At 46.1% G+C, this 27,322-nt stretch overlaps 1 long non-coding RNA gene across 1 annotated transcript; it reads left to right on the plus strand.

The window, feature by feature from the left end:
• The first annotated feature begins 299 nt into the window (after positions 1-299).
• Positions 300-11,552, plus strand: LOC141410779 (uncharacterized). The gene is made up of 4 exons (XR_012435563.1): positions 300-512; positions 884-1,075; positions 3,017-3,374; positions 11,273-11,552. It is a non-coding gene; the product is annotated as an uncharacterized lncRNA (long non-coding RNA).
• Positions 11,553-27,322: the final 15,770 nt, after the last annotated feature.

Consider the following 27,322-nt stretch of genomic DNA (forward strand, 5'->3'; position numbering starts at 1 on the left):
TGACACATCTATATACATAGAGCTTCTCTTTGTCTTTGAGGATTTTAACCAAAGTTTGCCCACAACCTCACCAATTACAGGAAAAATAGTGTTCAAAGTAGGAAGCTAGTTCTGTAAATACACATTTCCTCTTTCGGGCAAGTATTGCCTGGGCATTGGATATGCTGACACATAGTATATTCACTCTGCTTTTTTTGTTTTCTTTTAGGTCAGAAAAAGACTATTTCCATTCAAATCACAAGTGGTGAAGGGTAGCATGGTTTCTCTGTGACCTTGAGCGAGTCATTTCACCATCCTCAGTGCAATTTCCTCTTCTACATTTTTCCAGCTCCATGGCTTGGCCAGTCTATGGTTTTTTGGCTGCTCAAATCTTCTAACAATTCATCTAACACATTTGTTTGTCGACATAGGGAAGGACTCTAGGTTTCCCCTTCATTCTCTGCTCTGGACCTGATGTTGAGGGATGGAGCAAGTGTAGCTCATTAATCAGGGGCCTTGACCTTTTCCATACAGTAAGTCTGGGTACTTATGTCCTGTTAACTATGGCTCAGGGCTCACCTTGGGGATAGTAGCATTAGCTTGTCTGTCCAGGGACACCTACGTAACCTGGTGTTGAGAAAATTCTTTTGCAAATCTTTCTCTACCACCGTGTGCATCCCTGGCAGTTCAGAATCTTCTGCCTGTTAATTCACAACTGGACCAAGCTAGTTTTTTTGCTAGAGCTTTGGGAAATTCAAGACATGTACCACTAATAAACGCCTTTTTAGAAGCCCTTTCTCTTTCTTTTATGTTGTAGATGCAACATCAAGCCTGTTTACCATTGTTCACCACCATTTTATGAGCTGTTGCCTTTGTGATTTTTGTCTCTGCTGTATCATTTTAGGTGTTACATCTTGAGGACAGATGTTGTGGATAAGATGTGAGTTGATTTTCACTCATCAAAAGTTCGCCCTTTGGTGAGCGAGGGAGAAGAGGAAACCACTCTATTATTAGGCTTTCAAGTGAATGTTTACATCCTCAGAAAGGGACAAGCCAGTTTGCTCTCTGTCACGATTCTTTGAAGAGAGATCTAAAGGTAGGTCTAATTAAGAAATGCCTATTATCTAATTGCTGCTTTATTTAACAAGCTGTTCAAGACAGAGCAGTTATTTGGTGGAATTTTTCAAAGGGAGTACATTGGATGCATCAGACTTGGGCTTTGAAAGGATTTGCTGTCCTTTTCCCTACGAAGGCAACTCAATGGGAAGTGACAGTGGGATTATCGCTACTTATTAAGTAAATTCAGACTGTGATTTATGAGCTTATATTCCCATGTACACTCAAAGGAGCAATTCTCCTTTGAAATCTATAAAATAATGATGCCAAGAAAGAAGAAGGAAAAAAAAAAAAAAGGAAAAAGCAAGAAAGGGAAGTCAGAGTTCCAGAAGAAAGTAAGCTAAAGTGTGGATTAGAACTGAAACCATGTGGGGCCCAGAAATCTTGTAATATTCTACTTATTAAAAGTTCTTCTTCAAATAAATGTGTGCATGCAGAATAGGGGGGGTTGAAGCCATCCACTTGGACTCACAGTGTCCGACTAATTGGATTAGATGACGATGAGCTCAGTCATTCCACTTTTGATCCATTGCTGTATGAAGTTCATTACTATCTGTTTCAAATTATTGCATTATTGCTCATTTCAAGAGCTGTACAATGAAAAGCATGTCAAGACTTTGAAAGAGTGCTTGGCCTTCCCGAAAGCTTTGTGAAACATTTCTTTGGAAACATTTCTGCTGAGGCTGTGCACTGGTTGTGAGTGGGCGTAGGAGATGGGTGTCTGTGGTTCCCCTTTTCAGATCTGTTTACCTTACATACATCTCCATGGAAACGAGGCCAGCTTCTGAGTTGACTTAAGAGTCAACCATAGAGGAATGAACCAAAAACTCTAGCTGGCTAAAACTCTCATATAATCCCAAGGAGGCCAGCTATGGCAAGGAACCCTAAGTTTCATTAAGCCTTTCCTCCTTTCTTAAGTTGAGGCTTTTAAATAAGTGTTTTCATTTAACCTTGGAGCTAGATGGTAGTGTCTCTCTTTATAGATGGAGACCTTTAGCATCTGAACATTTACTCAAACAGTAAGTGACAAATCTAGATTCGCACCCAGGTCTGCCAGATTCTGACACCTATGTTCTTTCTACAAAACCACATCACCACTCATTTTAACCTTCTTCCTACCTCCCCCAAGCATTTTCCAGACCATATAAAAAAATGTCACCCTTGCTGTTACCTTTTTTTGGCTAAACAAAGTGCTTCTGAGGAAACAGATACTAGGACGAAGGAAAAATAAGTGGACTAGATAACCCAGGCATGAAATCAGAAGCAGCAACACGAACAGTATATGGGCAATTAATCCAGGCAGCTCAGGAAAACCTCGTGTAGCCAACAGTGCCACCACAAGTGGGAAGGCGTCCCTCTACTGATTGTTAGCTGTGTTCCACTTCGAGGAGAAGACAAGACAATGGGTTACAAAGGGCCTTTCAGGTCTGAGTTCAAATCTTGACTCCTCCCTCCACTTCTAACTTGTGGGACCCTCTGTGCCTCAAATGGATGACTTCTCTGAACCTCAAACACTCTAAACAGGGTATCTGCCCCACCTTATATCCCACAGTTTCCAGACAATGGCAGCAGGCGGTGCCACTCACATGTCTACTTACACCCATGTCCCTGTCATGGTGACATGACATACACTGAATTCAGTTTGTAAGGAAGGTCAACAAGGGCTAGGAAAGAGCTCGAGTAAAGGAAAGTGGTCTCATGTGGAGAGATGGGCTCAACATCCAGCTCCAGTCTTTGGGGGAGGTGTGGCCCTTGTGCTGTGTCAGGGGTCAGGGCCAACACTAGATCTACGTCTCACCCAGCAATGAACACTTTTTCCCACCAAGGCCATTGTATTAGAGCTCAAGTAACTGATTTTGGGAGCCCTGCCCCTCACTGGAACGGAATGTGACACAAAAGGAGCATTCTCTTTTTCTTACAGGTGCCAAGGTCTCTGGCACTGAGGTACAGGGATTTTTAGCTCTCATGGGTCCCAAGAAGTGGAGATAAAGCTGAGACCTCCATCTTGGAGTACCCCCTTTATGGAATATTGAAGATGAGATACCAAAAGTCCTGCTCTATGAGCCACAGAGGTACATGGACAACCAAGTGGGATCTGGGGTAATGGTTATGCAGCCCTGGGTTTCCCAGAAATATATGGGAGCCACCCACTAAGTACTGAACTTTCTATGGTCAAGGAAGTAGGGCTTTGGATCCATGGAAATTTATACAAAGAAGAAAGTGAGACTAGACTCCCTTTATTGGAGAAGTTACCAGTACCTGGCACACCGTAGGACTTCGTAAGTATGGGATTATTTTAATCTGTCTGGGGCACAAGTGGAGGTTGGTAGAGCATCTGGGACACTGAGCATAGCCCTGCATGGTGGCCCCAGACTCAGGAGGTGTTGGACAAAGAGATAAACTATCTGGGTACAGGCTGCAAGAAACATTAGGCTCAGAAGAGAAGGCAAGGTGTAAATCTGGAAATTAACTAGAAGGACGTAGACTGAGGAGGCCAAGCCTTGAGGCCTCAGACTGGGGAGGCCAGGGCAGGCAGGAAGAGATCCAGAGGGGTGGAGAGGCTTGACCAAAATACATACTTGCTCAGGCCAAGTGGGGACTAGAGACTGATGGCTCTCTCTCTCTCTCTTCTCTTCCTTTAACTTTCTATTTTAATATAATTTCAGACTCTCAAGAAAAGTTACAATAGTTCAAAGCATCTCATATTCCCATAGACTTTTTACTCAGGCTCCTCAAATGTTAGTACTGTACCTCTTTGCTACATCTGACATCTATATCTATAGCTAATCTTATTTATTTCTATATCTGTCTCCACATTCATATTAAATTTTCTGAGCTGTTTAAAATATAACTATACTTTAAATATTTCTATGTGTGTTCTCTAAAAATAAGAGCATGCTTAGCCAGGTGTAATAGCTCACACCTGTGATTCCAGCTATTCAGGAAGTGGAGATCAGGAGGATCACAGTTTGAGGACAGCTCAAAGTTTGTGAGACCAATGGTGGCAGGCAACTGCCATGAAAGCTTCTGCATTATGGGATGCATAAATAGGAGGGTCAAGGTCCAGGCCAGCCTGAACATAAATGTGAGAGGCTACTGAAAAATAACTAAAGCAAAAAGGGTTGGTGCATGACTCAAGTGGAAGAGCACCTTATTAGCAAGTGCAAGACCCTGAGTTCTTATTAGCAAGTGCAAGACCCTGAGTTCAAAACCCAGTACTAACCACAGCACAGCAATCAGATTCAGGACATTATAACATTGCATCACACCATTGTGTAATGGACAGACCTTATTCAGATGTCACCAAATGTTCCAGTGCTGTCCGTTAAAGAAGATCCCAGACCATGCATGTGTTCAGTGCTCAATTCTCAGCCTCCGGTAATCTGCACGTCTCCTCCAAACTTGTCTTTCAAGATCTGACATTTTTGAAGAATACAGTCCAGCTATTTGCAGATGTTTTTATTTGATGTTTCTTTGTAAGCAGATTCTGATTCTGTATGTTTAGTAACACAGATGAGCTATCGAGTGCTTCCCAATGCATCACTGGGAAGCAAAAGGAGGGGGCAAATGCTGTCAGTTGTTCTCCTGACTTGGAATGCTAGCCTCGGTCACTTGGTTAAGGTGGTATCGCTAGGTTTCTCCTTTGTAGGGATATTATTTTCCTTTTGTTCCTGATTAAGGATTTGGAGGATGGAAACTCTCAACTATAAATGGCCTATTATTTCGCAAACTTGCCCACTACTCAGCATCTTTTGATATTCTCAAGGGAATGGACTATCATTCTGGTGACAGCCAAGAGGCAGAGCCCAGCTTCGTGGCCTCTTTCTTTCAGCTCAGTGAGCCAAGAATGGTGATGACCTCCACATGGCCTCCACAATGCCTCAGCCCCCGTGCTTCCTCTTCCCAGAAGAGTCCTAAGATCCTCATTCTTCACTGTTTGTCAATCATTTCTGTCAAGACCTAAGTCAAGATCCATCCGCAAGGGTCTTTTCCCCGATTCCCCCGAAACTCACTGTAACCCCGCTATTTCCTGCTTTGCACACCTGCCTTTCATGTTACTCAGCTTCTAGGTGTTTCTTGAGTACTTGACTTTTCCTTACAATCTGACTAGGGCTATGTCATCTTTCATAGCACATTTTTTAAGCTATCTGTGGTGGACTTTTAAAAAAATTTTTTTTACAAGATTTTGAAGGAGAATTATGTGGACCTAATGTGTGTGAGTCACCACACAAGTTCAGTGGCACCCCAAATTGAACTGCTCTGTTCACTGAGACTATTTCATTGATCATGTGCTCAGATGTCAAGAACTGCCTTAAAATTTCCCAAGCCCTCAATTCTGCATTTAACATGGACTAGCAACTTTCTGAGCAGCAGGTCTGGATGTCTCCTCCCTCTCCCTATACCATCTGCACTCCCAGATCCAAGAGGATTAAGAATGGTGAGAGTTCTCTTTCCTCCCACCCCTGTACCCTGTGCCTCCATTCCCTTTGCTTTTGACAAGATTCCTCTGTGACATCATTACCACCAGAGAGACCTAAGACTTCGTTGGGGGTGGGGGGAACGATGAATAGCAGCTTGTAATGAAGAATAAATCTGAGGGACATGAAGGGGACATTGAGATTATGGGAGTTAACTTTTGACAGCATCATATTTTAAATGAATGAGCAGATCTGTGCTTGTCATTTGAATAATCCAGACTCCAACAATCAAATGAAGGAGATAGCTAAATTTTCCCGTTCCTTTCCCTGATACAAATAGAGCTTTCCATCTGAGATTCCCAATCTCAGATAAATAATAATAATAGTAACGTTTTAAAAATGCGTATTGGGCCAGATGGTACACACCTGTAATCTCAGCGACTTGGGAGGCAGAGACAGGTAGATCTAGACCCAAGGCCAGCCCAGGCAGTTAGCATGAGATGCTATCAGAGAAACAATCTGAAAACAAAAGAACTGAGGTGTGGCTCAAGTGGTAGAGCACTGGCCTAGCAATTTTTAAGGTCTGGAGTTCAAGCCCTGGTCACTCAGGCACTGTGGTAGGTGCTGGGAGTTGGAGGTAAACAAAACACAATCCATCTTCTTAAGCTGATACTGCCTTGGGTAGGTAGTGATAAGATCCTCTGAGGAGGCAATTAGGTCCTGAGGTTGAGGAGGGCATGGACCGAGCGGGGAGCAAATGTTTTTCCAGTGGAGAGACCGGCAAGGATGGGTAGGGGTCCATACATTTCAAAGACTGCCTGATCCCTGCCACAACTGGCATAGAGAGAGGCTGAAAGGAGAACGCAATCAGCAGAGCTGAATGTGGGCCTGGCGACTAAAATGATCAGGATCTTAGGGTCATGGAAAACGATCAAGAGGGAAGTGATAGGATCAGATTGCATTTTGGGGGCTACCTTTTTGTTACAGGGAGCGCTTGGAGAGGCAGAGTGGCTCAGTGGGACTAGTTAGAGGGCTATTGCCCCGGTCCAGCTGGAGATGACGCTGGCTTGGATTAAGCAGTGGAAACTTTTGCTCCTTTCATGTTGGGGGGATCCGCCAGCAACCTAACTAATTAAATCCTCAGGGGGGTGAGTGGGCAGTCTTCCCGTTTATCCAGATGCAGAGCTGTCAGAAGAGGCCCCAGTCAAGGTATTTCTGCACCCGGTGGGTAGCAAAGAGAAACAACCACTTGGGAGGGCAGAGACTACGCACAGGGAGCCCAGGGAGCCCCGGGTATGGCCGCTGACCTTGCAGGATGGACTTCCTCCCTTAATAATGCCCAAAGCCATGACTCACACCTCTGCCCTTCTGCAGATGTGGTTTTCACCCACCAGCTTGGGAGAATGATAGATCTGTCACAGGAAACTAACTTTGTGCTTAGAATTTATTGGGAATGACTGAATTTCCAACCCAGCAAAAGTCAAATGGATTAGGAGCAGAGGGAAAACTGGGCAAATTCAACTGAGTTTCAAATTTCACTACATTTTAAAAGAAACACAGTGTGCCAGGCATGTGATTATATTTCTATAATCTAAGCACTAGGGAGGCTGAGGCAGGAGGATTGTGAGTTTGAAGCCAGCCTGGGCTACACAGAGACACCCTGTCTCAAAAAAAAAAAAGTAAAGAAAAGAAGGAAGTAAGAAGTAAGGGAGGGAGAAAGGGAGAGAGGAGAGAAGGGAAGGAAGGACGACGGAAGGACGGAAGGAAGGATGATGACTTTCAAGGACAAAGGTGAATCCATTAGGAGTCACTGTGCTCCCCTCCATTGTGAGGCGTACTGCTAGTAATGAGAGTAAGAAAATATAAATATCAAGGTCATTATCATCTCCTAGGTAAGTCCCACATAGCAGGCACTTTGCCAAGCATTTGGCTTCATAATTGGATCTAATCCTAGCAACCAACCCTCTGTGGCAGGTGTCTCTTATCACATCCCGCTCTGCAAACGAGAAAGCTGAGGCCTAATGAGCTTAAGTAATTTATCTGGGCCCAATAGCCCAAATTCAAGGAGACTGAGTGGGATTCTGAGCTTGTCTGCTGTGCAAGCCTAATATCTCCTAACGATGGAAGGTGTGGATGGTTTGCTGTGAATTACACCTTTTGTAAATTAGAGTGAGCTCGTGGCCATCCCTCTGTGAATGCCGCTCTCAGAGGCAGGCTCTGGTGACCTAGGAAATGTGTACCACCTGGGTATATCAAGGACATGGGTCCAGTTGGTAAAGAACCAAGAGCCCGGAAAAGAGAGGACTGGGCTGGAGAGGGGAGGCTGGGCTGGGTCTGTTCTGCACAGCTCTGATGGACTCTCAGCCTCTGTTTTCTCTTCTCCTCCATGTCCCAAGAGCCTTGCCCAAGGGCTTGCTTGGTATTCCCAGGGCCCATCTTCAATTGTAGTTCTATGACTCCCTGGTCTTGAATTGCCTCAGGTGGAAAATCTGAGTCCCAGGTACAGCTTTCTGCTATGGGATCCCCAACAGTGGGGCTTCTGCCACCCAGAAACCTCCTTGTCTGAAGAGACATAGCAGCCCCTACCTCGTGTCCTTGATCTGGTGCCCCAAGGGTGGCCAGAGAGAAACTTCTGTAGGTCAGGTGCACACTGTCACTCACTGGAATGGTCCTCAGTAAGTCCACTGATTCCTGGCAGGTTATTCAAATGCATTGTGGACTTGCTTTATTCTCAGTCCTACAGGTGTGGCCCCTCACTCCACCTCTAGCTGTGTTCAACTCTGAGCAGTTCTCAGTGTGCCATGGGGACATCCCATCACCTTGCCATTGCTTGTGTTGAACCCACCAAGAATGTGATTTCTTCCCTACTCCTCCTGTCCTGGGCTGTCTGGGCTTATCTTTCCTGGGGCACGTGCCCTTACTGCCACCCCATCCCTGCCTGCATCTGGGCAGAATTCTGTAACAGGCTTTCTCAGTTTGTGTTACTTGATATGTATGTGCATGTATGTGTGTGTGCAAGGTATGCATGTGTATGTTTTCTACTGGTCTCTCTTGTTCTTAGTGAGCCCCAGGTGTATCACATGCATGTTAAAACCTGAAAAGCACTTGTCCAGCATTTTGCCCAGTAGTAGTTCATTTTGATTACTATAATGAAATATCAGAGTCAAGATACTTTATATGTATAAAAAGGCTGATTTTGGTTCACAGTTCTGGAGATGCAAGGTCGAAGATTCCAGATGAGTGTTTCCATGACTTGCATGGGTATCAGAAGGATTTCTGGGTTTATTTTGCTTTTATTGTTCTTCTCCTTGCTGGTTGAGCTCTTCTTGCTCTCCCTCGGCTTGTTCTGCAGCCTAACTCACAGAGGGCTTCATGCAGTGTCATTCTCTCAGCAAGCGTGTGCACACGCAGATCACACACACACACCCACATAGATCACACACACCATCACACTCTTTATTTGCAGACCTGGCTTCTCATTAGCTCTACTTTCTGTGAACTTGGTGCCACTACCACCTCACTTTAGGTCTGTCTTCCCCCCCCACCCCCCTGAGAAAGGTAGCCCCACAGCAGATAGCTCCAAATATCCTTTCAGCTTCCACACTGCTGTAGGTGCAAGTTCCCTCCCTTTAACCTAGCGCCCTCCCCTGCCCCAGCTCTGCACCCCCCCCTCCTTGCCTCAGCAGGGCTCTGGTCCCAGGCCCAGCCCAAGACCTCAGCGTTGCCCTCCCTCACCATTGCCAGTGGCTTCCCACTAAAGGCCCTCAGGTCAACTACTACTCAACCTTCTGCTAGCAGTGCTGCAAGTCCTCGGCCCTTTCTTAACAGAAGGCTCCAGTCTTCCAGCCATTAATTCATGAGATCCTCCAAAGGCAAAGCTGCAGGAAATCATATCAATATGACCCAGATAAAGCCAAGCATATACACTGCAGTATGGCATCCTCACTAAGGAAATGGCCACGTTGGTAGCCAGGCCTTGGCCAAACGCCTTAGGATGTTCTGTGCAGCTGATGGTCAACCTCTCCTGGAGACGGAGGGCATGTGACCAGCCTGCCCACCCCCAATGCTGGCCTGCTTCTCCCTGCTGTGCAGCCATGGGCCAGGTGCTTTGTCTCTGATGGGCCTCAGTTCCTGAAAGCAAAATGGCCCCTAGTCACCTACGCCTGTATGGAGAATAACTACGATCACATGTGTAAGGCCCATGGTGGAATCTTCTGCAGTGAAAAGCTGAATGGAATATTACAGAGCCATTAAAAAACAGTTCTCTTTGCATGACTTGGGAGAGTGACAAAGAAGAGAACAGTATGTGTTGTTTGAAATCTTTTGTTTAAAAAAGAGGGGAAACACAAACTTCACTTACACAAATATAAATAAATCCAAATACCATCCATTCTCAAAGCTAATAGATATGGCAATTTGGGAAGAAAGGAAGCCAGGCAAAGGGGGGATAGAGATGGGTTCACTGTGATCCTCTTTATATATTTTCCCAAATTTTGTTCCATGCCTATGTTTAATCCATTTGAAAAGTTGAATTTTTAAAATTTAGAAATAAAATAAAAGACACCCTATGTATTTACTGAAAGTCGAGGGGTACAGGGCTGTAGGAAAGGGACTACTGAGCAGGCTTTCATTTTTGCTCTGAAAGAACACTCATCAGACAGAGGAATATTACTTCCTGTCACCTTGGGAAGTCACTGAGTAAGTAGTCTCCTGGGGGACCCAGTCTGGTCAGAGGCCCCAAGGGCAGAGATAGAGCAAGTAACCTGGTACACTCAGCCTGGTCCCTGTCACTCCTGCCACATGGAACGCTTGTATGACACCTTTCATTTGCACGCTGGTTGGTTTCACACATATGACCTCAGTGGGTTTCTGAGCGATATACCAAAGTTCATATCCACATTCCTCTTCTTATTTCCTTTTAAGGCTGAAGCAGTCACTGTTCCTGGCCCTCCCCATTCCCTGGGACTTGCCACCTTGACAGCTTCTTACCATATGCACTGGGTCCCTTCCTGTGTGATTCAGTCTGGGCTACAATATCAGCAATACCATAGATGGTGGGATGGGGAAGCACAAACATTTATTCTCACGGTCTGGAGGCTGGAAGTCTAGGAAACCCAAGATCAAGGTGCTGGCAGACCCTGTGTCTGGTGAGGGCTCCCTCCCTGGCTTTCTGATGGGTGTCTTCCAGTGTTCTCCCAGAATGACAGCAGAAAGATTGAGTGAGCTGTCTGTCTCTTTTATAAAGGCGCAGACTCCACCATGAGGCTCCCCCCTCATGACCTAGTCACCTCTCAAAGGCCCTGCCTTCTGGTGCTGTCCCTTGGATAGCCCTGGTACTGCCTTGGGTACTGCCTGTTGGCTTTCAACAGATGAATTTTAAAGGACACAGACATTCAGCCAGTAATACTGCCTGAAGGCATCTCTGGCCACAGACTCTGGCCTGGCCTGTGACAGGAGTAGGGCTAAAGTTACTCGCCATGGGAACAGCCCTTGCCCTGTGGTAGATACAGATGGCAGCTGGTGACTAAATCTCCCAGGTTCCACTCACCTTTAGTAGGCATTGCTGGGGTGTGGCCCACCGTGTCCCAAGGTCCCAGCTGTGTGTAATTAATTCTCAGTTGCATCTCTGGCAACCTGGTCCTTACAGCATCGTGGGTGGCCTTCCTCTCTTCTCTTGCTCACATGTCCACTCCCTTCCTGGTGTTTCCCTGCCCCACCATCCTGTCCAGGTGAACTTGTTCTTACCTCCTTGTCTCTAGGGAACCGCACCCAAGCCACGAATTTCAATGAGCAAGAACTCCAGAGCTGCCTGAAAAACCCCAGCCTTGTCCACCCCACCACCATCCTCCTTAGCCTTACAGAGGACAAAGACTCAGGCTGAGGAAAGTCACTGAGTCAAGACAATACCAAGAAACATGACACCGATCCCTGAGCATACAAACTTTTAAACTTGACTTTCAAAGCAACATTTTAAAAATGGTTGTAATTTTTTTTCTTTAACCATGCATTTCATGTTTGGAAAATAACTGTAAATATAAATCAGAGCCTTTTCACAAATGTGTCACTGAAGTTTTTTTAGTACCTTACTTTTCCATTCAAGAATTAAATTGTCCCTTAAAGTCGTCTATCGTTTTCTTACAAAGTCGGATCAGGGAGCTGTGATTCACGTTCAGCATGGGGTTGTCAGGAAGCCTTTGGAAGGAGCTGGTACTTGGGCTGAGACCTGCAGGATGGGTGGAAGGGCCCAGGGGCACGCTGCCTGGTGCCAGGGCTTGCTGTGTGTGCACTGGAACACAGGGAATGTGTGTCACGTGAGCAGGGCTCTGGTCCAGCTGGACCGAGCAGCATAGACGTGAGTGAGCTAACAGGCGTGTACACCACACTCTGCATCCCTGAGGTGGAAAGAGAGGAAAAAGAAAATGAGTGTCAAATGGGGAACCTTGCCTGGTTCCCATCAGACCAAGAGTGGGGCCCTCAGGGTGGGCCTGCTCTGAGCAGAGCTCTGTGTGACACCCTGAGTCATCTGGGAAGGCCCTGCTCTCAGTGGCTGTTGACAGAGCCTTGTTAAGGATTCCAAGACCTAACCCAGTGAGGTCAGGAGTTTGGGAAACGCTAACCAGGCAGCGGGCCCCTTTAGGGACCAGATAGATGGCCAGGAGTGGGTGCAGAATTCATATGCTGATTTGTCATCCTAAAAAATGTTTAAAAAAAAAAAAGAAAATCCAAAGCCTTTGGAGACCACTGCTGTATCACAGCTCTCATTGTATCTTCTGTCACTGGTTGGTGTGATTTTTCTCTCTAGGGACCATGTTCCTTCAGGCCACGGGTTATTTCATGCATCTAATAGGCCTAATTGCCCATGTATGCAGTCAGAGCTCAATCAATAGGCATTGAGCAGAATGTATAGGAAGCATTACTTTGAGTTTCAGCATCTTCAGTGAGAGCTAGTCAGGACTGTGGAAAGAGAAAAGATGCTTTTATTCTAAAGTCCTCACAGGTGAGTCTGATCAGCCCAGGACCCACAGTGAACAGCCTGCAACTCTGTGCCTCCTGCTGACCCCATGGCGGCTGATGCCATGGATTTGCTAGGAAGCATCAACTTCAATGTTCAGAGGCCCACCTATCACGTGCAGTCGGAGAAGCCCACTCTCAGTGGCTGCCCCTCCTCACCTCTCCAGGAAGCCTCTGTCTCCTGTCTGCTTTCATCCTTCTCATTGCTGCGGCCTGAGTTCAAACCCCACAACCCTCCTCACCACCTGTGCAATTGTGGGCTATGCACTTACCCTCCCTGTGCCTCAGTCTCCTCGTCTGTACAGTGGGGATGATAATGATGACAGAATCTACCTCCAAAGGCTGAGTGAGGATTCACTACATTAACACTGTAAAGGATAAGAAGCTGGCCTGGCACCTGGTAGGAGCATCTGAATTTTAGCACTGAGCCCTGGTGGAATCAGTTCAGGAAGAAGATAAAGCTGACATGTAAGATACATTTTGTAACAATCAACTAAAATGTGCATCTTGTGCCTTCCAGAGGACAGATGAACTCCTGGGGGCCTCTGGAGAGAAGGAAGCACACCAGGGAAACAAGGTGGCCTACAGCTAATAATTTCTTATTCTAATTTATATTTACTTATTTACTTCCTTCCTTCCTTATTCTATTTAATTTGCAGTGCTGGGAATCAAACCCAGGGCCTCACCCATGCTAGGCAAGCCCTCTACCGCCAAGATACATCCCTAGCCCTTGTTCTGAGTTAGACTAAGACTTGGCATTGCTGTATGACCTTGAACAAACCAATTAACCTCCCTAAACCTAAGGGGTGGTAGGGAAAGGAGAGACAACAAAAAGAACACAATCCAGTCTTCTTAGAACAACTAAGAACATAGAGCAACTTGGCTTCTAAGGAAGACAGTGAGTTCTGAAATGTTACTGGCTTTTAAGTTGATGGGGATGGCTTCCGGCTCACCTAGTGCCTTTTAAGACCCTTGAGTGTCTGGTAGCTGGCTGAGAGCCAACACACCAGTGAGATCTCAGGTTGTGCTTCAGTGCATGTGAACCAAGTCAAGCTGAAAATAGAAAAGCCTTTCCTAGACATCGTGGTTGCTCAACAGCTCCTTATCGCTTCTCTGACCACAAGGGAAAGGAGACAGCTTATTTGAGGCTGAGGACTTGGACCAGGCTTCCCACAGGCCTTGAAGGAACATCACTTTTGAAACCTAATTTGGGACATGGGGTTGACCAAAGGGTTATTTCACATTTGTGAAGAGATTTCAAAAGAAGGAATACAAACCACATTATAGGCAGCTATGTATTTTCAAAGGTACCGTTCCTAAAATAATAGCTGCAGCAGCAATATGGAATTGGAGGTGCCCTGGACAGTCTGAGAACAGGTGTGAAGACACCACTAACCTCGGCAGCATCTGACAGTGGCTCCTATTTGTGGGTCCAGGAACCCCATGAAGTTGGCTCCAATTGGTTTTAGGAAGGGAGCATGTAGTCCACACTAGATCCATCAGCAGGCTTGTGCCTTAGCCATGGTGATTGGTTCAGGGCTCTAGTTTGGAAATTTGGGACAAAGGCATGGGTGACGAATAGAGTTGCTGCAGCCATTTTTGCTACGTAGAAGGTGGTTGCTGAAAACAGTTCATATACAGAAGGTACTGACACTGAGAAAATGCTAGAAAGCACAGAGGGGCTGTAATCACTTTGGGCCCCTCTGGAACCAATTGTGCCTAAAGACTGCCCTTGATATACACTGTTGGATTAAATGACCCAATAAATTTACTTTATTGGATGGGGTCCAGTCAATAAAAGACAAACCATGCTAGATACTTCAAAATAGAGGAGATTTAGTAAAATAATTTCTTACATAGTATATCAGTCCATTTTCTGTTACTTTAACAAAATGCTTACGGTTGAGTGGATTTCAGAGAAAAGATGTTTATCTAGCTCACAGTTTGGGAGGCTGAAAGTCCCTCTGGTTCTGGTGAGGGACCTCCTGACTGCCACACATCACTGTGGACACCGAGGAGCACATGTGAGAGGCAGAGATCACTTGATAAGACAGGGAGCCAGAGCACCAGACTTGCTCTGTTCTAACAGCCCACTCAGAAGAACCAGCCCGGGTCCCGTGAGAACTATCTTAATCTCTTCTGAAGGTGGTGCCCCCAGGGACCTAGTGACCTCCCACTAGGTCCCATGCTTGAAAGATCCTATCACTGCTTAACTTCACACACTGGGGACCAGGCTCCCAACATGTGAAGCTTTGGAGAAACATTTACCCATGTCAAAGTCATAACCCACAATGAACAGAGCAATGAGGATGCTGAGATCGATAACTCCTGGGTCTGGCAGAAAAATGGGGAGAGGATGATTGGCAGATGATAGGACCTCAGAGGTGGGTCTCTCAGGGACTGCTCTGCTGGGCTCCTATGGAAAAACCACTGAAGAGGAGGGAGCAAGAGTCCAGGTCTTGCTCAGATGTCCCTGACTCATGGCCCAGGAGATGAGGAAGCTTGCACACCTGATCCTCCCTCCTGAGAGGCCATGGCTGGTGTGCTCCTGTGCTCTGAGGGGCATGGTGATGAAGCTGGGGGTGCTGAAAAAAGCTGGCCGGTGGAGTCCACTGTCTGCCCCTGTAGAGAAGGATTGCCAGGAAATGAAAGACAGAAATGAAGTCCTCCTCTTCTGCTGCCTAGTCTCCCTCTGGTGCCTCCTATTGGAAAACCATGAAGGGAGCCAGCTAGAACAAGACTGAAATGTGACTTGTAAGTACATATCACACAGCAGACTGGTGAGCTTAGGAATGAGAGACGAGAGATAAATGGCAGGTGTGATGGTCCAGCCGCTGAGTTGGGCCTTTAGTTATGCGAATCACTTAATTTTCAGACTTACTATAATTATAGTCTTATCTCATGTTTCCCTGGGCTATAATCTGGAAACCATTTGGATTATCCTAAATACTGCAGCTTAACTTGTAAATCATCCCTGGAATGTTAAGGTGTTCATCTTCCAGTCTCTTGAAAGAGCAGACCAAGCCCAGGAAATCCAGGTACTAGGTCCACTCCAAGCTGAACACCCCCTCTTTCGGAAAAGCTCTTAGTGCATGGAGACTTTGAAGCCCACTGCAAGAAGAAAATCTGATGCTTCTTTCTGGAATAAGAATTTGACAAAGATGTTTTTTGTCTACAAGAAGCAAGAAGCTGACCTTCAGTAGCTTAGACAATGAGGAAAGATCATCTCATCTAAGTAAACTGAGGTAGGCAGCTTTGAGGACGCTTGACTCCTTGGTTCCACTATGTTAGGGAAGACACACATTCTTCTCATCTCTTCTCTTCATCTTGGTCCTCGGCTAGTTCTGCAGGTAATGGCCAGGTGTGGGCACAACGCTGCCATCATTCCAAGCATGACATCTGGATATGATGTCCAGTAGGTCACCACTTTTTCTTGTCTCTATTTCAGAACAAGGAAGCTGGCACTCAAGTTTTAGGTCCCATGTCCACCCTAAAACCCATCTCCACTGAGGGAGCTGGAGACACGTTGACTTCCTCAGATTACCACAATTCACTCCTAAGCTGGGATGTGGTACCTTGAGCACTCAGTTAATCAGAGAGGCAGAACCTTTTTCTACTGGCTCTGATATAAACAGGTGATCAAGGATGTTACAGGAACTGGCCCTCTGCAGTGGGCCACCGGTTAAACCATCTCTACAGGGCTGTGCTGTGGCTGCAGCCGGAAATCCATGGGGCAGGAAGAGGGAAGGAGGAGATGGATGTGGAAGAGAGTTGCCATCCACAAAGACAAACTGGAAGCTGTGTCTGTTGTCACAGCCTCTGACCTTCACATCTTCAGGAGAAACTGGTGTCCTTTGTCACAATCTCTGTGAGGCCTTGTGGAAGCTGAAGGAGGAGAGTCAGGCAGAGTGAAGCAGTGCCCAGCCTGGCCACTGCGCCCTGACAGCCAGGTGAGCTTGGTGATCCTGCCTCATCTCCAAATCTTGGCCAGGGGCCCTCACTGGGAACATCCAGGTGAGCAGGCGCTGCAAAGTCACCTTCAGCCCTGTCAAATGGACACATTACAATGTCACATAGTGACCACTGCAAAGAGAGAGCCTTGAATAAAACAGGGTGCTGTATGCAAGCAGAAAGGGGAGAACAGATGTGGGGAAGGCAATCGAAAGTGTCTGTGCCCCCAGGGGAGCAGAGTCTCAGGGGCCTGGACCGGAATCTGAGGTGAGGAGGGATGTGTGTGTGTAAAGTACACATGAAGGTGAGATACAACAAAACTGCGAAGATAGAATGCGGGCCCCTCCCTTTCCCAAGAATCACTGGCCCTCTGGCTCTATCGTGGGCCAGGCCCTGACAGAAAACATTAAAGGAAAATAAGCCATGCCTTCCGTGTTCAGGCAGTGCCCGCCCTGACTCTCGCCAGGACACTGTGGGTCCACTCTGTCCTTGGAACTCTTCCTTACTACTTCCTGTTCTCATTCAGCAAGCACACATTAAGGACCTACTGTGTGCTAGGGGCTACGGAGAAGAGATTAAATGGAATGGACCTGTACTCCCACCCAAGGGGGCCCTCCTTGTCCTGCCCCAAGTCCCCCTCCTTCCAGAAACCTTCTCGGATGTCATGCCAGGCCCTCCAGCACCATCCCACAGCCTCTGCACTGTGTCTGCACGGCTGTGAGTGATTATCCACAAGTGTGTGTATATGAACATGTCATTTCTGTTTTTAATAAATGCTTTATTTTTCTTGGTCCCATCTTCCCCCTGGGGCACCCAAGGACTTTGATGATCGGGTTTCTGTTTCCTTCACTTTTCCGAACCACGTGCAATATGTGGGGCGGCTGTGCTCAAGAGGGAGAAGAGATCCAACCGGGGTTTCCAAAGACAACAAGAAGCATGTCTGCAGTGCCTTGGAAGATGCGACATGTGTTTGGCATGTATCAGCTTTTCTGTTTCTCACACCCAGTGTGGTCTCTGACACACCCATCCCTGTTGGTCCTATTACAGTCCCATTTGGCTGATGGGGAAACCAAGGCTCAGTTTGAGAAGGTTGTGGGCACAGAGCTCAAACACAGGCTTCTGTCCCCTGGGTCCAACCCCAGCTTGCACAGCTCCATCGACCCCCAGGTATGGGTGGGGTGGGGACACCAGGGCAACTGTTACACACTTAGTGGGGACTTACTCTGTGGTGGCCACTGGGTTATGTATAGCTTGGTAAGGGTTGCTGCTCTCTTTTTAGTGAGAAAACCCAGGCTTAAGGAGCAAAGCTGCAGATTAATCTAGGTCTTTCTAACAGCAAGATGCATGTGTTTAACTGTCATGTCGACTGTGATCTGAAATGATGTAAGTGAACTTCTAGAAGTAATTTTCCCATACCTCTGAAACTGGGCTGTAGAGTTACACTAGGTTTAAATCCAGCTCCATAGCCTTGGACAAGACACTTCAGCACTTCATCTTTTTGAGTGCTTCCTCTTCTGTGAAATGAAGATTCATTGAACAAACCAAAAACCAGCACCGACTTCATAGGCACGTGCTGAGGATTAAATGAGAGGGAAAAAAATGCACCAGAAGGTTTTCTATAATATCTGGAATCAGGTGAGCAGCCGATAAATGTTAGCTTTTATTTTCATAATAGCTATCATTTTTATTATCGGTGTTAGTCGCTGTGGCCAACAACCTCCCCAGCAGAGCCTTCTCTGACAGGACATTGTTATCACTAAAATGCCTGAATTCTGGGGATTCAGATCCCCCAGAAGCTTGTACTAGAGCAGTCCCTGCTGCTCATGCATGCAGCCGGACTGCAAAACCCAGGCCATATTGATGTCCTGTCTTAGCCGGCCCCACTCAGCTGCTCCACACATGTTCCATAAATGGGAATCATTAGTCTAGGGCCCCATAAACACTCCTTCCTAACCATGTTGTACAGCATGTGCCGGCTGTGTGGCAATCGCTCAGTCAAGCCCATCAGTCTAGATATGAAACAGCAATCAGTGTGCATAAAACCCAGCATGGCCTGAAAAGAAGCTTCCAGGGGCCAGAGCAGGGGGCGGAGGCGGGGGGGGACAGGCGGCTTCCCCTGGTGGTTTGTACAAACTGCTTTCAATCATCTCCTCACAAACAGCCAGTTAGTTTGCAAGAATAATCACACGGACCTGGGTTGGGTTTCCCCATGAGGACATCTGAAAGTGATGATCTTTGCATTTAATAAGACTTCTTCATTCAGGCCCCTGTACCCCAAGTTAATTGAGGGAGCAGACTGGATAGAAAGGGGTTGACAGTTTGGGTTTGGCTAAACTGCAAGCGCATACAAATGCATGGCATTCGAGTGGTTGAGGAGAAAATTTGAGGAGCCGGGAGTTGTGTCACTCTCCACGGGTCCTGTGCAGCCTGAAATGTGAAAAGACCTGAAGCCTGAATCAGGCTTGTGCGAAATTCAGGTGAGGGAGGGGCAGCAGATGCATGAGGAAGGGGGTCGGGTGTCTCTGTGAGGGGATACAAAAGGTGAGTAGGTCAGAGAACTGAGGTCAATGATCCTAGGATGCCCACGGTGACCAGGTGTTTCCTAAGAAGATGGGACTCCATACATTTAGCAAGTGATTCTTTGGACACTATTTGTGGCAAGGGAAGCTCTGAAGAGAGTGGAATTCATCTGTCTAAGCCTCAGTTTCTCCATTTGCAAAATGGAGCTAAAGACAGAAGGTCAGATATCAGAAGAAGCGAGTTGTCTTGGCTGGGTTCTACTTGGGACTAGTACAGGACACACATAGTTATTGCACCACCTTCCCTGAGTGCTCATGAGGAAACTTCAGGGGACAAATCCTGAGCGTGGAGTGTGGTAAAGAGACTTTGAGGAAGCCATAGCTTAGCCTGAAGCCAATCCTGAGCTGGAGGCCACTGAGGCCAACTCTCAATGACTCCCTGGTCTTCTGCCAAGGGAACAGGAAGAACTGGGGAATCCGAAGATCAGAGGCACAGAAAGGGGAAGAGAAAAAAAGAGGGGGCAAGGAGAAGGAGGAACAGAGAGAAGGTGGCGGGCCGCTGGTGAGAGGAAGAGGAGACAGTGGCCAGGCAGGGCAGGAGGATCCACAGCAGGGTCCTCAGCAGCAGGAACCAGACACTTTGGTCCAGCCCAGTTCCTGGGTGGGGGTGGGGGGTGGAGGTGTGGGGTGTACTGGCTCTCCCTCTGTGGCAGATGAGGTAACCCAGGGCTCAGACAGATTTCAGACTCTTTCTGCCTGTCTTTTCTGAGGCCTTTGTTGGATAATTGAGATCCAGCCCCATAGTAATGTCCCAGGACCCATGGCCAGATGCCATACTCTCAGAGCTTGCTACTGGATTAAGGAGGTACAGTGGACTACCTATAGGTGCCTATCCCAGGACTTCCAGGGCTGGAGAAAGCGCTCCATTCTTCCTTTCCCACTCCCCCCTACTCATCCTCGACCTCCAGGCAAACAGATATGTTTCTCTATTTCAGGTCCTTGTCAAAATGCAGCCCCTAGCCTCTTCTCAGTTTTTTCCTCAGAGTTCTTTTTGGTGGGTAGAAGGAAGATGAGGGACAGGCCATCCAGAAGGAGGCAGGCACTGCAGAGAGAAAAATGAGAGCGGGGAGAGCATTGGCCACCATTGCTATTGTGCCAGTGGCGGAGCCAGGATGGCCAATGACAGGGACAAAACACAGACAGTCTAGCGGACTTGGTGGACTCAAATAGGTAGGACACCAAAACAGGGATTAGATGAACAGCCAGCTAGATCATAGGAGCCCCTGAGTACTGCCCACACAGTTCCACAGCACCTCCATTGGAAGGCCCTGGAACTGCACCAGGCCGTTCATGGAGGCTGGCAGGAACCAGGAAAGCTCTTCCTCCTTCCCCTGCCCACATTCAGAAGCCTCCTTGTGTGACAATGACCCAAAGGAGAGCCAGTCTCTGCCTGCAGAGGGAACTCCTTATATGGCATCAATTCCCATTCAGAATTGTCTATATTTCTTTGCCCAGAAGACACCCAGCTCTGGCTTTCAGGAGGAAAACTTCTTGGTGAATTCTGGCAACACCATTTCCTATTCCCCCATCTTCCCCTCCTCTATGTTTCAAGCTGCTGAAATGTATCCGAAAGGTGTTGGCACTCCTCCTGAGTCTTTATTAGTTTGTTTTTTCTGTCTACCCTGCTGCCCCAGCCATGTGGGAAATGGGGGTGAGGGGGAGATAGGCTGTCATCTTTTGAAAAATGCAGATGGAAATTTCCTCTTTCTCTGGCACCCCCAACCTGCCATCCTCTGACATTTTTGAAGTTGACTTCATTCTCCTCATCACACCACTGCCCTCCTCCAAGCTTTATGTTTCGTTTATTATCCCTTTAAATTGCAGACCCCCTTAAGAAGAAAAAGAAAGTTCAGTGTAGAGAACAAAGAAAGTGCAGGCCTTTTAAAGTATGTTTATGGAGGCTTTTCATGAACTTTACAAATGGAGTAAAAACAAGTGTGAAAGGATTTTTCAAGGAAGGAACATGCTTTTGCAATTTGCTGGAAGTTTTCCCTTGTGTTCCAGAAAAGCAACCTCCCCATTACTCACCAGGGAGGCATGCAGACCAGGGAGGAAGGGGGATTGGCGAATGAAAACAGGCCTTCCCCTGTCCATGTGTAAACGGCACTTAATGATCAAATTGAAAAAACACACAAATGAAATTAAAACGTTTTCCAAATGGTCCGCAGCCCCAAGGCTAGACTTCATGGGGCCACAGAAGGGCGAATTTGTATCTTTGCCCTAATGGGGCTCCAGGCAAAATGGTTGATGGGAGAGGCAGATGGTAGTGTCAGCAGGAGGGTAGGACACAGAAGGCCCCTGGAGGCATGGCCATCTTTTCCCTGAGGTATTGCCCATCTCCCCAGGACTCCTCTTCAGTTTATAAACCTGCTCAGGTCTTGCCCATGGCAGAGAACCCTGTCTTGGCCCTCAGTTATTCCCTCACATAGTCACTCCATTCATTCACTCTGTCTCCTCAACAGATGGACTGGTGGTTGTCTTTGTTCCCATCTCAAAGCAAAAAGAGGAAAAAAAAAATCAAAAAGTCAGAAACTTCTCTTGACCCCATTTCCCCATTGGCTGTGACCCTATCCCTCTGCTCCTCGTTCACTTGTCTTCACTCCCTGTTTTCAATTACCCCTTCTTAATCTCTCCTACACCCCATCCGATCTGGCTTCTGCCCATCTTACTCCATCACAACTCTACTGCCAAGGTCAAGGTCGGTTATTTCTCTGTGTGGATAAACCCAGGCCTAGGGCCTCATCCTCAACTCACCAGCCACAGGGGACCCAGGCTTTGGAAAGGAAGCCAAGAACAAGACAGATATACTTCCTGCCAGAGTAGACCTCTTTCCCCTGGAAGACTGCCCCTCCTGGTGATGCAATCTGACTTGACTTTTTGAAAGGCCACTTTCTGGGGGGTTCTCCCCCTCCATGGCTAGTCCCATCTTTCCTTGTGACCTCCAGCCCTTGGATACTCTGCTGCTCACACTTTGGGCCATTTCTCTTCTTTATACTCATCCTTTGGTGATCTCATCCAGTCCAATGACTTAGAAATCATCTAATATGGTGGTGACTCCAAGATTTTTGTGCCATTTCCTAACTTCTCCCCCTGAACTTCAGATGTGCACATCCAACTGTCTGTCCAGCATCTCCACTTGGGTGTCAAATAGATCTTCCAAACTTAACATGCTGAAAATGGAGTCAAGTCCAAAGTCTGCACAATGTCCTTACAATGGCACCCAAGGGCATTCTGCTGTCCCCTACTCTTTCACTCTCCTCCAGCTATGCTGGTCTCCTCGCCATTCCTTGAAAAGGCCAGGAAGTCTCCCTGTTTGGTGCTTTTTCACCCATTCTTGCTTCTGCTTATAAGGCTTCTCCCCTAGTTATCTATACAGCTGAATTTAGAGGTTGGTTTTTTTAATGGATCCAATCCAAAATATTTTCATGTTTGAATCTTTTTAGCTATATACATATATATATATATACATATATACATATATATATATACATATATATATATATTTTAAAGAGTCTATTCTGATTGTCCCATCAGTGTCCCATGCTCTGCAGTGGTTTGACCATTTTTTCTTGGTGTCATTTAAGAAATTAAATGACATGGACTATAAACACAGACTCTTTTGTTTATCTCCCTCATGTCTCGTCCCTAGGAAGCAAGTTCACACTCTCTGTTGCCTTATGCTCTCTGATGGTTCCTTGCCTGTGTCTTGAGCAGCTCCTTGTCAGTCTTTAAGGTTGCTTATTCTTCTTCACTCACATGTCCACCTGAAATGTCATTGTTCCCCAAGGTTTCATCTCTTCTCATCCCGTGCAAACTCATTTACTTCCACGTCTTCTTTTACCCTCTTTTTATGCTGATGGCCCTATAGGCATAGCTCAAAATATCTGTCAGAATCTCCATTGCAATGTTATTTATTCCATATTGTGGAAATCAGGCTGTGCCCTGCATTGTTGCTAAGTTACTCCACATTATACGGAATAGTAGCTTTCAGGCTGTACCTTGCCTGGAGTGACTCCATTTTATAAAATATCACTGTGCTCTAGTTTGAGTGCAATTGAAGGCAAATGACCTTATATCTTATTTGAACAAGTAAACAACCACTGTATGTACAGAAAGAAAATAAAGCAGACTGATAAATAGTTTATTCACTCAAATAAAAGATATGAACTTAAACTAAACCAGGTACACATGCACACATGGGCATAGCAAGCCCATATCAGAAAACCAGGTCCACAAACTTAAAGTACCCACCAGACTAGTAAATGAAGCAACCCCTCACCTGGATCATATAAAAGGAGGGACACCTAACACTGGGGTATGGTGGCGCATATCAACAAATCACCAGACCATTCAGTGTATGTGTCATGGATTGACAGGCAATGAACTTCTGACTCTGTCCCCAGGGCTTCAACTCAGCTCCATCCCTCTGCTTGATATGACCCACTCAAATTACTGCCCTCATTGTCCTTCAGGACTCAGTAACCTTGGAACAGCTCTGCACCTTGAGTCAGCATTGAGCCTTGAACTAGCCTGGGTTTTGACACCATTGCACTTCTACTGCTCTGTGACGGGGTTCCTTACATTAATATCTTATCTAAGCACCTACAGTGACTCTGCATCCATGTCAGTTTCCTGACCTTGACTTCAGCAGAGCCTATTTCAACCCTCCTCTACTTTACTCTTTCTTAGCAATTCTGTAACCTCTATATTATTGTGAAGTGTAATATGTGAGCTTAGAGTTCATGTTGGTAGTTAACATTGGAATAAAAAAGCATGTTTATTAATTTGTTCATGGATACCAAGCAAAATCAGTAGTACTTGGAAAATTAACATCAACGAAATTGATGTAGTTTGTGTATTTATTGTTATTCAGTAAATTCTGACATCGTGGAAAGACACAAGTGTTGTCTGCCTGTTTCTGACATAACTCGCTCAGGATACTTTTCCTCCTCCTTCTTTTTCTTCTCCCTTTCCCTCCCTCCTTTTTCCCTCCCTACCCCTTCATCCCCCTGTCTCCTCCACTCACTCCATAGACCAACTATATTCCAGGCTTTGCAAAGGAAGTCATACAAGACAGATATACTTTCCACCCCCATCGAGTTTACTGTTTGTGAGGAAAGAGAGACTGTGGGCAGAGACTAGAAGGTGGGCAGGCAGCAATGCACACAGGTCACATTGAGGACTTTGGGCCATAGCTAAGAGAACAGAAAAGTCTGCTTGGGAGATATGATCAGTTTTGCCTTCAAGGCAATCACTCTGAGCACAACATAGGAGAGAGATATTAGGAGAAAAAACAGAAAAACCTACCCAGGTAGTCAACAATGAGAGTGAATGGCACCAGCCCAAACACAGCATAGCACAAACTGGTCATTATTTTTGCTTAAAACCTCCTCCAGTTTTTCTCATGCAACCTCCCAGTTATGTAGGTCTTCAGCCAAGAGCCACTGTGTCCATGCACACATTCCTGAAAGCATCTTCTGCATACTCTTCTCAATACAGTCTTCTACTCTTCATTTTCTTTGTGAAATGAATGTACTTTTTTCTCTCCTCTTGCTTGTCTTCCTTCCACTGAAGTGTTGGTCTCAGAGGCTAAGGAATGGCTAATGGAACATTGTGTTATGAACTGCAAGAAGACATTTTGTTGTGTTTTGGTTTTGGGGGATTTGAACTTAGGGCTTCATGTTTGCAAAGTAGGTGCTCTACTGCTCAAGTCAAGAAGACATTTAATGCTACACTTAGGTGCAGAAACTCTGCTAGCCAGTTTATCTCTATAGCCAGAAATATCCCTAGACGTTTTCTCAGTCCAATCTCAGGACAAACATCCATTTCCATGTTTTATTCCCAATCCTTCAAGTCCCCTCTGACCCCCATCTAGCAGTGACACTGGTGAAACAGAGAGTGACAGTCTAAGGAGGGACAGAGTGTGGACTGGGGTGGGAAAGGTGGGGAGAGGAAACCAAAAGCTGGGGGGAGGGGTGTGTGAATGAGATGAGAAAAGATCAAAGAGTCTCAAGTGCTCTGTGTTGTCTGAAAGGTGGCTCTGGGTTTGTCCCAATATTTTAGAGGTTGACATGACTTGGGGATAAGCCAAGTTATCCTAAGAGTTCACTTAAATCTCTTTAACACACTCTAAGCTTGACTAAGGATGGAGTTTGACACTTGAAATGTACTAGGAAGTGACCAAACTCTCTTCCAAGGAGTGCACATGTGTGTGCATGAGGGCATATACTTCCCTGACTAAGGGAGGGAGCATGAAACTACTGCTCCCCCCTTTCACATGTGAGCAAGTACCTGGATTTCTCCAGCATGGAGGACAAGAGCTAAGTTTATGAGCAAATGGGTGGATAGATGATGTCATGCCAATGTCACACAATGATGACATGTGTTGAACACATCGTTACCCCAGGCAAGTAAGGGATGCTTTCTCCTTCTTGAGGGTTAGGAATATGGGTAAGAAAAATGCCTAGAGCACACAAAGACATCTGGGAGAGAAAGGGAACTGGCAGGGAGGAAGCAGGGCCAAGAAAATGGGAAAAAAAGGAGAGTGGAAGGGGAGCTAAGACCCGTCTTTCAAGTTTTTCATGGCTCTCTTATAACTATTAAATTATTTGCCTGGAGCAGAAGAGCTGAGAAAACGCTTTTTAGTTCCGAATTTGAGGGCTTATCTTGCCTTGTTACCGTACTCTGCTCCCAGGTCCTCAGCTTTGGGCACAGTGGAAAGATCTGAGTTGGCCCTGCTGAAGGTATAAATGAAAGGTCAGCTGGCTGGTGCCTTCCAACCAGGGCTCTGTAGGTAGATGAGTCACAGGACCAAAGGGGGGAGCATTGCAGAGTGTTTAACCACAGTGAGTCACCTCTTCACTGATCCCAAGGAAAAAGGACACTGTGGCAAGCCAGAAAGTTCTTCTAAGGTCACCTCTCTGAATTGGCTCTTTCTCTTAGAGCCAATAGACAATAAAAGACAACAATGATTAATAATTTTCTCCAGTTCTCATATATGTTAGGTCTGAAGAACCCCAAGGAAGTTCTTAAAACACTTACTCTTAAATATCTATGGTGTTGTGAAGCAGATCAGGTACAATATCTGGAGGGAAAAGAAGAGTGAGGCAGGAGAGGAAGACAATGACAGACGACTGTGACTTGGTGAAGCAAGACCTGCAAGACAGCACAGCTAATGGAAGGCAGAGGAGGGCATGGCCCAGATTCCTTGGATCCAATCAGGAAGTGGATTTTTCTGGGGTGGGGGGCAGTACTGAGGTTTTGAAATCGGGGTCTTGTGCTTGGTAGGCAAGCATTCTACCACTTGAGTCATGCCCAGCCCTTTTTTGCTTAGGTTATTTTTGTACAGGGTCTCCTGTTTTTGCCTGGGGCCACCATCCTCCTACCCATACCTTTCTTGTACTTAGGACTACAGTTTGAGCCACCATGCCCAGTCCAGGAAATGGCTTTTTGATAAGAGTCTTGATGGAAAAATAGTAGCTTTTGAGAAGCAGGGGTGCCTTTAGGCTGACTCTAACCAGAAGGAACATGTAATATTTTTAAGATGGGAGAAAAACAGTTGAAGGCAATTGTACATCAATGATTGTAGTAGCATTAATTGCACTAGTCCACCAACAGATGAATGAATAAACAAGACATGCCACATATATACAATGGAATATTATTTCATCTTAAAAGAGTGGAATTCTGGCATGTGCTGAACATGGATGAACCTTGAAAGCATTATGCTAAGTGAAATAAGCCAGATAAAAAGGGAGAAGTACTAACTGTATGATTCCACTTGTAGGGATAACTGACTAGTCAAATTCAATGAGATGGAAAGTAGAATGGTGGTTGCCAAGGATTGGAGGGAAAGAAAATGACAATTATTGCTGAATGGGCACAGGGTGTCAGTTGAGGGAAATGAAATTCTGAACAGGTGGATGGTGGTGACAGCTGCATATCAATGTGACTAGAATTAATGCTACTGAGCTACATAGCCTATGCTGGGTAAAAGGGCAAATTTTATGCAATGTACAGTTTACCACAATTGTTAAAAAGTAACAAGAAAAAAAGATGGGTGAAAGGGATGATTGTGGTGTATTGGGGTGGGTGACAGACTACCAAGGTATATTCATATCCATTTTTGTGTGCTGTTCATTACATAAGTGTACCTCAATGAAGCAATTTTATAAAAGCACTGATCAAGATAGCAAGGGTGTATACACCTGTAATCCCTGCACTTGAGAGGCTAAGGAAGGAAAATACGAAATTTGAGGCCAGCCTAGT

The sequence above is a fragment of the Castor canadensis genome, chromosome 9, assembly GCF_047511655.1.
Source record: "Castor canadensis chromosome 9, mCasCan1.hap1v2, whole genome shotgun sequence".
Lineage (NCBI taxonomy): Eukaryota > Metazoa > Chordata > Mammalia > Rodentia > Castoridae > Castor > Castor canadensis.